Source organism: Pteronotus mesoamericanus, unplaced genomic scaffold (assembly GCF_021234165.1).
Source record: "Pteronotus mesoamericanus isolate MK-2021 breed Mesoamerican mustached bat unplaced genomic scaffold, CSHL_Meso_final scaffold_83, whole genome shotgun sequence".
Lineage (NCBI taxonomy): Eukaryota > Metazoa > Chordata > Mammalia > Chiroptera > Mormoopidae > Pteronotus > Pteronotus mesoamericanus.
In genome coordinates this window covers 3306960-3319617 of record NW_026555328.1, presented here as the reverse complement: position 1 = coordinate 3319617, position 12658 = coordinate 3306960, and the positions used below count along the sequence as shown (strand labels likewise).

The 12658-nt window shown below is 36.5% G+C and overlaps 1 pseudogene; it reads left to right on the top strand.

Annotated features, from left to right (window-relative positions):
- Nucleotides 1–3261: 3261 nt before the first annotated feature.
- On the top strand, nucleotides 3262–10910 carry LOC129062702 (olfactory receptor 5M1-like; annotated as a pseudogene).
- Nucleotides 10911–12658: the final 1748 nt, after the last annotated feature.

Genomic DNA, 12658 nt, shown 5'->3' with positions numbered 1-12658 from the left:
GCAAGTCTTTTCATATTTGAAAATCCTTTATCTTTTTTGCAGCTCTTGACCACATTTGTTCATTTACAACTTTCTTAAACATTGCTTTTCTTCATAACTGGAATCTCGTTTACCTTCAGTATACCTCTTGATGTGGTATCTATAACATCATCATTGAAGCCCATCTGTTTTTTTACAGCTGAATGACTTACAGCAGTGGATCTGATGAGTGGCTGACATCTTTACAGAACTGGAATCTGTCTACCTGCCCTCTAAACTCAAGTGTGTTTTCAAGTTGCTCCCTCTCCTTGCAATAAACGCACTTTGCTCCCAAACTCATCTACCTCAGGTGTCTGTCTTACCACTGAATCTTACTTAACTTTTAATACTCAGCCCAGGATCTCCTTTACTTTGTATATAATTGTCCAAAGAGCAAAAATCAATTCATGGACTACAAAAACAAATCTAGTTTTTTGTATAAAAGCAGATATACATACAGTACATAAACAATATACATATATGTGTATATAGAGATATACACATATCAATGGTATTAAATGTTCATGGCTGTAGCAATTAGGAGAAAATAATTTATTAAAACTCCCTGGGATAATCTTTAATACATTTATAATGAAAAAAAACACAATACAGTAACAAAAAAATGGTTGACATTTTCCTAGACCATAATAATTTTATTATGAACTCTACCTCATTTTAACTCTTGAAAAACTGAGAAATACTCTATAATGTGAATTCCATTGAAATTCTTTAAAACATCTAAAAGGTCACACTGAAAAAATAATCATACAGCCCATTCAACTGAGAGAGTACTTAAAATATCATGAAGTGCTATCTCCCGACATGTGTTCAGGATAAAAGTGACCATAAAAACCATTGTAGAAAAATCTATATCCTCCTTCAGTAACACCTGCCCAATAATGTCTGTGTTAACACTAAATAGCTACAATGCCAAGGATGAGCATAGGTTGCTTGGTAAGGCACTTTGTAAATGCACCACTCCAGCATTCCTGTCTATTGTGCTACCCCATTCTGCACTTGAGGACTTTGCACTTGTTGACAAGGGTAATCAAATTTAAAGCAAGTCACCTAAATCAGCACAATCATAATCATTTTGTAGTTTTCTTTTTCTAGGTTCATAAGAGTATAGTTATAGCCATAACAGACAAATACTTTTTTGTGCTGAGATTGTATTTTAGTAAGTATTTATGTATTGAAATGTTAACTGAGAGTTAAAATAATTAATATTCATTTTTCTTGTGGAAAAAAGAGGCAATGCAAACAATAAACTTTTATTCAACTGGTTAATTATGGTAACAACCTTGTTTTAAAGAAGCAGAACACATCCTACATGATTTAAGCAAGGAAAACTCAGTGAAAAGCACTTGCAAGTGGACAGAGTAGTTCCAGGAACCCCCGCGAGGTTGGCACTGTTGACATTCACCATCACTCTGAGGCTCTCACATGTAGTGCTTGCGGCCACCCTCCAGTCACCCAGAAAATAGAGGTTGGTCTTTAGCTTTCATGAGGATGTTGTCTCCTTGGCATGGGATCACAGTTCAACTTAAAGTGGAAAAATTAATTTAGAGAAAGCATCTTCATGAAATGTATTTTAATCATTTTAAATATATTATGAACATAAAAGTGACCTACTGTCTATGAAGGGGGTACAGGACATTATATGACAGGATGCTTATAATTATAAAGAGTAGTATTGCTAACTCAGAATGAACTAAAACAGAAAGATTATTCATACCGCCCCTTTATCTTATCCATGAATCAAGACAGAATAAACATGGCCAGTTACTGAAAGCAGGCAGAGTGTTTAACAGTTCCTAGGAGTACGCTGCCAGACTTCTGGGTTGCAATCTCATGTCCTCTAATTACTATCTGTTGGGCTTGGGCAAGTTATTCATCTCTCTGTGCCTAAGATTCCCCATGCATAAGGTTTGGTTACTAATAGCAGTTTTCTCTGTGTCAGGAAGTTAATCAAGGTAAACGTTTTTTGGGGGGCAGGGAAGGCACAACTATAGTTGAACAACAATAAAAAATATTTTTAAAAGATATAAACCTTTTAAAACATGTCTGTCATAGAGTGAGCACATAATGAGTTGCAGCTACTGTTATTTGGTGAAAAGTCCAGGTCTGGCCTAAAACAAGAAGCATGAAGTATGAGGTCCTTAGAGACAAGTGTACCTAATCTGTTGCTATAGCCTCAGTGACACCTAGACAAGTACCTTCTCAAATGGAGGCAATTGATGATTATTGATGGGATGGCTGTTCTCTTTGGTCTTGTTCCTGTCTCATTATAAGTACTGCTTCATGGTACATTTACAAATACTGGTACTCTGGTAAGAATGGTAGAATATAAATCAAGGCGTTTGCTAATTCATCACAGTACGTTTGAAACAACTGTTTTTATTGATGAAAACATCTATTTCCAGATCCCAAAATCTATTTTACAATAGCTAATCCTACCCGTGAAAGAAGAGTGACTTCCCAGTGACAGCATGAATATGAAGAACCTGAAAAGTTTATAACCGAATTATCATACAGGGATCAAATCCCTATGGTTCAATTATTTCTAGCACAAAATTAGTCAGACTACAAACAATCACTAGTGCTTTATTCTTTTGCACATCTTAAGCTCATTGAGGACATCTTTTTTCCACTCCCCCGTATCACAAGGGATTCACATCTCCCAAGACAGAGGAAGCCATGGGATCCCTTATTTATTTTAACTTATGCCTGAATATCTCAACTTTTAACTTTAGGGAAATATTAAATTTTTATGTTTACAACTTGTAAGATAAAGTTGCATAAGGTATAGTGAAAAAGTTTGAAGTCTGAAAACCATTGGAAGATAAATGAACTTTTGTTGAATTTGGACCATGTTCCAAATCTGAGCCTTGTGATTTATTTTTCAATGAGAACAATAATTTATAGCTATGTGACCACTGTGGCTGGATAGATAATATAGATGTATTGGTGATTCTTCCTTTGGCAAACTACTCCACCCAGACCCGTTGTCCTTTCTTCTCTACTTTGCTTTGTTCACTGGAAATTTAATTTTATGATCACAGCATCAGAGCTCCACTGGTAACTGGGTTCTAGCACAATGCTAGAAATCTGGCCAATGAGAGAAAACCAGCAGATTTCAGAGGTGAGAAGAAAAATGTAGCGCAATTTTTACCTCATTCTCTCCAGCTTCACAATGGCAGTGTTAGAGTGGCTGTGTCTTTTCAAAGGAATACTCATGGCGAGATGCTTCTTGGAGGAGAAATGGGCCTGGTCTGGCTCTTACTGGGCTCTGGTACCCGCCCAGCTGCTGCAGGACTAAGTAAGAATTGCTTTCTGCAGGTACCCTCCACTTGCTTCCACTTCTTTGACTGATTTTTTTAAACCCTGCTTATATTATCTGTCTATTCATTAAATTCCTTTTAAACAATCTGAGTAGAATTCTGTTTTATGCTGCGTCCCTGGCTCAGGCCAGAATGGCAGGCACATAATAGTGATTCAATAAATGCTGCAGTAAAAGATGTAGCAGTAATTGTAATTATGGTAGTAATAATGATTAACTTTTGTTAAAGTTTTAGGATTTTTCCAAGTTTGCTGTTGTTGGAGGTGAAATAGCCATTGAGTCACCCTTCTTTTGGATCCTGAATTAACTGAGGACTACACATACCAGTTACATATGAACATCACCAGCATTACTGAGGGTCAACTGGGACCCGAGAGTGTGGTTTTAGACCTGCTTTTCTGTACTTTTCCTCTGAATTGAAGTCACCCAGAAACAGCAGAGTAGTGGGATAATTCTTACTTTTTCCTCCCTTTCCAGAGCCATGATCAATCAGCATGTCTGTTTGAGATGAGGCATGTGTATCAGTCAAAGAGAGGACAAGAGGATGCTTAGTATTGACGGCCGGAGAGCAGCAGCAATTCTTTTCATAATCACCCCAATCTTTATTTATCTTTTCAAGGTGGGTATGTGAGGAGTGTACAGAGAGGAGACTCTGAAATGTACCTCACAATCTTTCCCCTAAAGTCATTTAGGAACTTCTGCATCCATCATTTTGCCATAGTTGGCGGCCCGCTTTCATCTGTTGTGCATTCCAGAAATCTCGGAGTCGTCGTTGATATCTTCCTCTTACTTCCACTCATACCCGTATCCTAATATCTTCTCTGTGACTTTTTAAATATCTCAAGTCAAATTTTTCTACATGAAGAAAAAGAAAAACAGGAACAGGAACAAGAACAAGACGAACAAGACAAGAGCAAGAGGAAGAAAAAGGAGGAGAAGGAGAACAAAGGTATTTCTACAATTGAACTGCAAAAATGTCTGCAAGTATGCTTCAAAAATATTAGATGATTCTTTTTCTTAAAATTTTACAAACTTTTATTCATTGATTTCTTAAATAAAAATCTCAGCTTCAGGGAAGTGCTATAAATGGCAAGTCCAAAACTGCCTGAAACATAATTCCCATTAAACATCTTAATAAACCTATATGGCTTGGAGTGTTTTCAGAACAAGCACAGAAATACCTAAAAAAAATAAATTTTTATTGAATTGTAGTTCTTTCTGTGTCCTTGAAAAATTTAATTTAATTTATCCAAGCTTCGAGCTTTTCATCTATACGAAATAAATTGTAATAGTTATATCATAGCAATATGGTGTTAAATCAATTTTGTTTTCCCTTGATAGTGAATATGTATATCTATTTTTAAATGTTTAGCGTATTAGTGGCTGATTAGCTAATAAATAGTCAATAGATGAGAGTAGTTGCTATGTTAGGTACTTGTGAATGTATACGTTGTATTACATCTAGAAGGTAAAGAAAGTGCAAATTGCTTAAATTCTCTGCAATTGCTTGCTCTTCCACAAGAGGCCCCTCCAGCTGAGCAGTGTTGGAGGAAGTCTCTGAGAAGACTTACCTTGTGCTTTCTGGTCTTTCTTGGCCTCTGATCTGCAGGGTTCCTGTTTGCTCTGCTGTCATTCACATGGTAGGTGCATTTGAGGTCCTTACACTCAAGACTGAAGAGTCTACTATCTCTCCCGCTGATCCACCTGTATCACGGCTCTTGAAGGAACTACATACCTGGCCTTGATCTGCCCTATAATGGACATGCTGGAAATCTGGACTGTAAGGTACTGTCCATGCCTTATAGAGACTAAAGAAGCTGAGAAATTCAGTTCAAGTGGAAACTGCTTAAATAAGCGGGGTCCAAAGTTTACTTTGCTTTGGCTACCCAACAAATTAATTCAGGGCTAAAACCTACAATGAGAAGATTGGGACAGCCAGTCTCAAAGTGATTTCCTAAGGCTCTAAATCTTCCTTTGACTTTTGTTTTCTTATTCACTCATGTGTATGCCCTGGACATGGGTAAGGCTTTGGATTCTTTACTTTCTCTTTGTCACAAGCTACATTTTTTTTTATGCCAAGCATTAATCAGGAATGGAATTCAGGAGAGGAAAACGGGACCAGTCACATGGAAGATATAATAGTATTATTACAATCCTGGACCAGAAGTAATAGAACTTTACTCAAATTTCAAATACTAATGTAGATAATACCAAAAGAGAAAATTTGATATGAATACACACACACACACACACACACACACAGAGGCATAAAATAACATATCTTTGTAAACAATGATGTGTGCCAAGAAATCTACTTGAACAAATTTCATGTAAACTACCCTTTTAATTAAATCTGAGAGTCTAAAAATTGATTCCTTACAACTCATACCTTAATTCACAAGAAGAAATTACTAGTACACATGAGATAAATTTCTATTTACATGAAAGATCACTAATTCACAACCTCCTGCTTAATCCCAATATGAAAATCAAAACTATGTTTTTGCATTTACTGAATAACTGTGGATATCTAATAATGAATTCATACCTTAAGATCCCATCCATTAAAATTTGACTTTTGTAAACACTTCCACAGGAGTCCTAATTATGAACCATAGACGGTTTCTGGATGAAAGCTTCAGGAATTAGTCTCCCAAAGGTAATAATTCAAGTATGAACCCGTCTACTTTGGGAAACTTCAGAGAGGTTAAGGAATAATTCTCCCTTCACAGGTAAGTCTGATAGTTCTGAAAATCAAGAACTCATAAGAATTATTGTTTGATTTCTTTTTTTTCTTTCTTTCTTTCTTTCTTTTTAAATACATTTGTCTCTGCCTCCCCCCCACCACTTTCCCTTGCCCCCTCCCTCCTTCCCTCCCTCAGCTCTTCCCCTTTGGTTTTGTCCATGAGTTCTTGCTGTATGTTCCTTGACTTTCCCCTTCGCTTCCCTTTCCCTGCCCGCCCCTCCCTCCTTCCCTCTTGTCTCTGTTGATTTCTTTTCCTTTCAGTGTTGCTGGTCATATTTTCCTTGCATCTTTGTATTGTTGGTTAGGTTCCGCTTATAGGTGAGATCGTATGGTATTTGTCTTTCACCCCCTGGCTTATTTCGCTTAGCATAATAATTTCTTACTTTACCTCTTTGAGCATAAAATGAAATTAAGAGTATTCATAAAAATTACTTCATTAAGACAAATCTATTGGCAGACAGACCTCAGACTTTTTCTGACATGGATAGAGTAGATGACTTGTGATATACTAAGAGGTCAGACAGGCCTTGAAAACTTCCCTGATTGTACTTACAGATCCATTTCACAATACAGCCAAGATTTAGAGAAGGTTACATATTGAATTTTAGCCAATTCTTGGAATTCAAGAAGTACACACATCATAATCTTCTTTTAAGTTTTTTATCTTCTCCAAGCCTGGAGTCTGAAAATTTGGCACAAGATATATTTCCACTCCATGTGCATTTAATGGTTTCATATGTTTATTTTTAAAAGAAAAGTTTTCAGGGTTTTGGGTAAATGAGTGTGAGATTAACAGTGAGGAAGAAAAAAAATTAATGTGAAAACTTTTCCTTCCACATTTGAAGAGGCTTCTCTTAGGTTTTTCCAATTAAAGTTTGAACTGAAATTTTAGCAATGTTGTATCCAGGATCATCAAAATTTTGCTCAAGAGAATACACTTTTCTCCACTGTGTTTGTGTCTCTTCCCAACATTGATATGGATTTTACTGACCTTTCAGCTGAAGGAGCACACTTGGCCAAAGTTCTCCAAAATGATTCAGAAAAGGCTTAAAGTTTTTGTTTTCTTCCCCTTGCATTGTACGTAGATCTTTAATTCATACTTAACCATAAGCATCGTTGAGGTTTTTTCAATAATTCTATTATTTAATCTGCAATGATTTTATATATTAAATTAATATTTTTCTGGATATTTTCATGCCTCCAACTTTCTTATTTGTTTTCCTCTTGGAACAATAGAGAAGCACTGAATAAAGAAAGGGGCCTTTTAAATATTGGGAGTATTTCCATCTGGTGGAGGTCCACGGCACTGTGGACTATTCCATGTGAGGTAGGACTAAAAAGTTCTTAGACACCATTCAACACAGACAGTCTGTACTGGCATTTTTAAAACTAAACACTTATAAAACTGAACGCTTTAGTGAGAATGATAACATATGGGTTTTTCTCTCTCATTCCCTCACTTCAGCTCACAAATTGAAATATATCTGTACTAAATCTACTTTCACAATTGGAATACACATACAGAAACACCAACTCTGAACTGTGTGTAATAAATAGAATGGTGTGATTTTTGATAAGAAAATTTTCTTTTCTGTCTGTTGCTTGAGTACATGAAGACTTGAGTAAGATCATGGAGGCTTTCAAGAAGACGATCTCTCTTTGATCCTTCCAAAACCAGCAGAATGCTGTGAGTGCTAAAGTCAACAACTGAAGTTTTTCCTTCTTCAAACTAATGGAGAAAAATTTTGTGTACATTGATGACAATAAATTCTATACTTGGAAAGAATTTGTGGCAATATCTCAGAATCCACTATAAGAGAATATAAGCTTGCATGTAAAACCACGTGATACAAACTCTTTTATTTAGTTTCAACAGAGCATTTCAATGATCTGATTCAGTGCCTTAAAGTTACGTGGAAACTTGTTAAAAATATATCAATGTGTGTGTTCCACCTAAATTGAGCTGGAACCTAAGAATCACTGTTTTTAAAAATTTCACACCTGATTCAAATGTGAAGCCAGGGTTAATAATCCCAATCTAAGTGTTAGATTTATGAATATAAAATTTTAGTAAAACAATAGAGTTCATCTTTAAAGTTATCAAGATTTTAGGCCAAGCACCTTTATCACTAGCTGGTGTTATTTAAAGAAACTCTAATTGTTCTTCCCCCTGTACATTGTTTTGATGACATCTAGAGTTTTTGGAGTAACTCAGTCTCTACTGGTAACATCAGGAAGTTATGAAATCTGTGAAAAACCATGAGTTGGAAAAGTTATCTCATATATTCATCCATTTATTAAATTAACAGATACTGCACATTAATTATGATTCAAGCACTCGCCCAAATTCTGGGGATATGACACAAATAAAGTTCCTGTCCTCACATGGCTAACTTTCTAATGGAGGGACAGATAACAAAATATACATTAAATTATTTATGTAAATAAATAATAATTTCTGAAGTGATATATGACATCAAGAAAAATAGATCGTGGTTCATGACTATAGAGCCATTGGGAATAAAATTTAACTTAGAAATATGACCAGGCAATCTCTTTCGTGAGAGGTGTTATTGGCAGAGAGATCTAGTTGAAGTGATGGACTGCATCACTCAAAGGTCTGGAGGAAGCACATTCTAAGCAGGGGAAGCACATTCTATGCAGAGGAAGCAGTATGTTCCAAGGGCCAGATGTGGGAATCTAGATGTTTAAGAACCAGCTAGAAAGTCAACGTGGCAGGAGAAGAAAGACTGAAGAGAAAGTGGTCAAAGAGTTTGGGTAAAGGAATAGGAAGACATGACATAAGTTCTTACATACTCGAGTAACAAGTTTCGATTTTAGCCCATGTGTGATAGAAAATCTTGGATCATTTTACCAAGTCAGCTACATAATGCCATTTATGTTTATAAAAGATTATCGGCTTGTGTTGGAAGATAGAGGATTTCAGTTGTAGAAGAAGGAAGTTTATTACGGAAGCTTAGGCAAGAGATAATTTTCGCTCAGATCTGCCTAGTAGTCAAGAGTTTGAGATCAATATCATTCTGAAATGTGAAATAAATTGGGATAGCGTAAGATAAAAAAAAGATCAGTAAGATTAAAATGGTTATAGGGTGAAGGAACAACTCAGACTATTACTTGTTGATTTGGAACAAAGGAGTGGGATAAACAGAACACCAGAGAACCAAAAGTTCATGACTGTGGAAAAGTAAGTAAGAAAAGAGGAAGAAACTGAACCTGAGAAAATACACAACAGGCTTTCCAGAAGGATATGTGCTACTCTAATCACAGAAGGTTTGCCTTCGCTGACAATGATAGAATCAATGTACAGAGACATGCATCCTCCCCATTCCCTGATCAAGCATTTTTGTCATGATCAGATTATGGCAGTAGCCATTTTAAACATCAGGGATTCTGATTCCATAGCCTACTTAGGGACACCCATGAGCCAAGTCAGATTCCATGTGTGCCAGCCCAGTCAGGGCGGGAGTTGCACTGCAGGCCACACAGTGTGCCGTGTGGACTTGAAATACGTTTCTGTAATATATTGTCCACTTGAATCAGCACCACCAGTCACCTGCAGGCATCTATTGCAATTCTTCCATCTCTGAGAAAAATAACCTCTTTAAATCTCTCTTTCCAAAACCAGTTTGTACGAGTGCCCATTTTTGGAGTCTCTTCTTGGATTGCATACAATGCATTTCTTTTTTATATTTGAAAAATTATTCTTCTCTTATTAGAGAATATGAAGATGAAGATAGATCTCCAATACAATGGCACCAAGGCCACTAAGTTTACGCTGCTGGGATTGGACAGCCAACCAGAGCTGCAGCTCATCCTTTTTGTGACATTTCTCCAGATTTATCTCATCACCCTGACCTGGACACTGGACTGATTTTATTAACCAGGTTCTCTCTTGCGTTCCAAATCCCCACGTATTTTTTCCTTGCCCATTTAGCATATGTGAATATTTTTTATTCCACCTATGTCTCTCCTCAGATGCTTGCTAATTTCTTATCTGAGAAGAAAACCAGTTCCTATTCGGGGTGTCAGGCCCAGTGTTTTGTTTTTGTGACTCTGCTCCTTACTGAGTGTCACAGGCTCAGCTCCATGGCCTATGGGAGACACATGTGCTTTACAACAGCAGAATGACCAGGCCACTTTGTATCTGCCGGGTCACTTTTCCCTACCTCTGGAGTTCTTTGGGGGGCACAATGCACGTGCTATTGACCTCTCGTTTGTCCTTGTGTGGACCCAACATCATCAACCATTTCTATTGTGCTGAACCACCCCTCTTAATGTTGACATATTCTAACACTGACATAGAGCGAACTGCCCTGTTTGTGTCTGCGGGGGTTAACCTCACAGGTTCCCTACTCATCACCCTCATCTCCTACCTTTTCATTTTCATCACCACTATGAGGACCCATTCTAGTGAAGAACAGCACAAAGCTTTTGTCCACCTGTGTCTCCCACCTGACAGTTGTCACTATGTTCTACGGGTCTCTGTTCTGCATGTATCTGAGACCAGCAAATGAGCAGTCTCTTGAGTAAGGGAAAATTGTGGCAGTGTTTTGCATTTTTGTGAATCCCATGTTGAACTCATTTATCCAAAACCTGAGGAACGAGGATGTGAAACAGGCTTTAGGAAAAGTGTTTATGAAAAACCTTGGTACGACGGAGCAAAGTTCTCTTTCAGCAGTATCAAAATGGAAAAAAAAGTCTCAACAACCATCAAAAAGTACCTCTTCTTGGTTGTGCCTAAATGCGATTCTCTGGAATAACAGTAATATTTTGATGTATGGATAGTTTGGGATTGAGTGAGAGTCTAATGGAAACAAAGAATGAGAAAGTTGTTTGGAAATGAGGATTGATGGCATACACAAGAGCAAAAGTCGGCTGTTTATGATTAAGCAGGCCCATGTCTCATCCAAGTTCTCATTTCCACTTAATTTTTTTAGCTGGTAAGTTTTTCCTCTCACTCTTTAGGTTGTGAATATCGAGTACTGTGTACCCATCCAATCAGTAAACTAAGTGTTTGAGGATATATTTCTTCAATAAGAAAATGATTTACTGCCCTATGATACATTACATATATTCCTTTAATGAAAGATTATTATCTTCTCAAGAAAGGTCATATCTCTGTCTTCAGGTGTTTGCTCTCAATGTACTTTTGGTGCATTTTTATGCCTACTTTCTTAAATATAAAGTCATATATTTTTATTATTTAAACAAATAACCTAATATTTTATGTTTTAATAAGCCAATACTATGTTTTATTATTTTCCTTTAATCATAGTGCATACCTTTATTAATGGGAAATACCCATTCTTGATTTAGAATTTTTATTTCTTGTAAAAGAAGTTTATATCTTTCTATCCCTACAATATTAACAATGATTTGTCCTATAACTTCACATATTACCTTTCAGTTCTTGTCTACCCACAAACTATTTTAAAATAACAACTGCTCTAATATGCACTAAAATTTGAGTTCATGTTTTACAGCTATATAGCAGCATAAGCTTATTCCAGATTGTGTGATACTCTTTGAAACTGACCTTTTTTTAAGAGCATAATATAACTTAATATTACTATGGCACATTACAATAGTGTACACTTCCTTTAAATATTTAGGAAGTTTTTACTTTTCCTCTTTAGGAAAATCTTTGTCCATATAAGTTGTTATTTGTGATCTTAGATTAAGAAAGTATTTCACAGTTTTATTCTTTTCATTTTTTTAATTTTTGATGTAATGATGTGTGAAATCACCACTGGTAAATGAGTATCCAAGTTTCCCTACACACTCAAAAACACTGGGAGTGTTCCTCATATTGTGTGTGTGAATAAAGCAGATATAAATTGAACACAGAAAACATCATGCACCAGATATAACTTATTAAAACTCAACTTTAATTTATTTTAGTTTTTCTCAGTTTCATAATATGTTAGCTGCTTTGATGGTGATGTTCAAAGTTAAGAAGAAGAAAAAAACCCTTTATTGGGAGGAACTTTCTGTTTTCTTAAAAAAGAAAAATTTTGTTTCTAGATTAAAACATCATAGATAGAGTTATAGATAATCTCTTGCCTCATCTACCCCTCCTAAGAAACAGATAAGTTTAATGTCGTTTGCCCCTGAAGATCTCAACTTACTCAGAAGCACAATATTTTTAGGGGGAAAATGATAGAAACGAGAAATGGTGGGAACCTGGATGACATTCTTGCTGAATACTGTTCTAGGTACTGTTATGGAAGGTCATCAAGAAGACATGACTGCTGGTTTGAACATAGACCTGGACTTTGGCAATGGGAGGCTCCCCATTCCCTCCTCTGTGCTCGAGTGTCCACTCCTCTTGACTTCCTCGCCCTAGAAGTTGCTCAAGACACAGCCTTGAGATAGTGAAGTGGTAATGAGTCTCTCTGAACTGGGTACATAGCTAAAACCCAGTTAAGGCCGTGTGTGTGTGACTGAACTCAGGTAAGGCCTGCTTATGAACTTCTAAGTTTTGTCAGGTGGATGCAGAATCTACTGTTCTTGCCACTGCGCAATAAAAGCCT